The 2,013-nt window shown below is 40.7% G+C and overlaps 1 non-coding gene across 1 annotated transcript; it reads right to left on the bottom strand.

Moving 5' to 3' along the window:
* Positions 1-289: 289 nt before the first annotated feature.
* LOC131169662 (small nucleolar RNA R71) lies at positions 290-396 on the bottom strand. The gene has a single exon (XR_009140555.1). It is a non-coding gene; the product is annotated as a small nucleolar RNA R71 (small nucleolar RNA).
* Between the last annotated feature and the right edge of the window lie 1,617 nt (positions 397-2,013).

Genomic DNA, 2,013 nt, shown 5'->3' on the forward strand with positions numbered 1-2,013 from the left:
CAACAACTTTGAATTAAAATCGGCATGGCTCCAAATGATTCAATAAAACTAGTTTGTAGGTTCACCAACAGAAGACCCACACTATCACCTCCAGTGCTTTCTTGCCCTATGTGACACATTCAAGATGAATGGAGTGTCTGATGAAGCAATAAGACTCAGAGCATTCCCATTTTCCCTTCGGGACAGAGCAAGGAAGTGGTTACTTTCTCAACCGGTTGGAGCGTTCACTACTTGGGAAAACCTATCTCAAGTTTTTCTAGCAAGGTATTTTCCACTGGCAAAGACTGCAAAACTGAGGCTTGAGCTCAACACTTTTAGACACAAGGAAGGAGAATCACTCTATGATGCATGGGAAAGATATAAAGACCTACAGAGGGAATGTCCACACCATGGCATAGAAGATTAGCTATTAGTGCAAAATTTCTATAATGTGTTACTACCCTCTACAAGGAGCACAGTTGATTTAGCTGCAGAGGGTAACCTAATGGAGAAAACAATACCACATGCACTTGAACTTCTAGAAAGGGTTGCATACCACAATTATGAGTGGTCAAATGAAAGAGGAAAAGCATGATAAATGCTCAGTTTGATCAGCTCACAAAGAAACTCGAAAGAATGCAAGCCAATGCAGTTGGTACAAATAGTCAACATGAGGACAGCTATGGAGGAGGATACATGAGTTCAGAATGTAGCAATTTCAATGAACCCACAGAACAGATGAACTATGTGAATAATAGAAGAAACTTCAACCAGAGGTAGCCCAACAATCCATATTCAAATACTTACAACCCTGGATGGAGGAACCACCTAAATTTCTCATGGTCTAATCAGCAGACCAACCAATAAACAAGCAACAAGGGTACAAACCACTAGCACCCCCTGGATTTTAGAACAGAGGTCAAAACTTTGCCCAGCCATTACTACCTCTCCAACCTCAATAGCCTGAACCGAAAATGAACATGGAAACCATGATAGAAGGATTCCTAGCAGCTCAACAATAACAAACTGAATTGATTAAATAGCTGACTTCTAGAGTGGACCAACTTGTTCCTCATAACAAGATGCTAGAGAATCAAATCGCTTAGCAAGCAAGTTCTTCAAGTAAGGCTGCTGGCAAACTGCCTAGCCAACCAGAAACGAACCCAAGGGAGCATTGTAAGGCAGTTACACTAAGAAGTGGGAGAACTCTAGTACAACCAGAGGTAGAACAGACAGAGGAAATCATAGAAAAATCTGAAGGCCAAGCAAAGAAAAAGGAGGAAGAAGCTAAGAAAGATCAGGAAGAGGAAGCAAGGAAGACAAAGAAATTACCAGAGCCATACGAGCCTCTCCTACCTTTTCCTCAAAGATTTTAGAAAGCCAAATTGGACAAGCAGTTTGGGAAGTTTTTGGAAGTTTTACAGAAACTTTACATCAACAGCCCCTTCACTGAAGCACTTTCTCAGGTGCCATCTTATGCCAAATTTCTTAAGGAAATTCTATCAAAGAAAAGAAAGCTAGAAGACTATGGAACAGTAGCTCTAATAGAGGAATGCAGTGCCATACTGCAAAACAAACTGCCTCCAAAGTTGAAGGATCCAGGAAGCTTTTCCATACCCTGTCTCATTGGTAAAAAGAAAATAGATAAAACCCTCTGTGATCTTGTGGCAAGCGTCAGTTTAATACCTCTATCGATATGCAAAAAGCTGGAGATAGGAGAACTGAAGGCCACAATAATCTCGTTGCAATTGGCTGATCGATCTATTATATATCCTGTGGGCATACTTGAAAACATTCCTATCAAAGTGGGCAAATTCTTCATTCCAGTGGACTTTGTTGTCCTTGAAATGGATGAAGATGTTCAAATTCCTATCATCTTGGGAAGACCATTATTGGCAACTGTCGGAGCCATCATAGACGACAAAATGGGCAACTAACCCTCAAGGTAGGAGAAGAAGAAGTGGAGTCCAACTTATTCGACACAATGAAACACAAATTTGAACCTGATGAATGCTTCAAGGTTGACATAATTGA

The sequence above is a fragment of the Hevea brasiliensis genome, chromosome 1, assembly GCF_030052815.1.
Source record: "Hevea brasiliensis isolate MT/VB/25A 57/8 chromosome 1, ASM3005281v1, whole genome shotgun sequence".
NCBI lineage: Eukaryota > Viridiplantae > Streptophyta > Magnoliopsida > Malpighiales > Euphorbiaceae > Hevea > Hevea brasiliensis.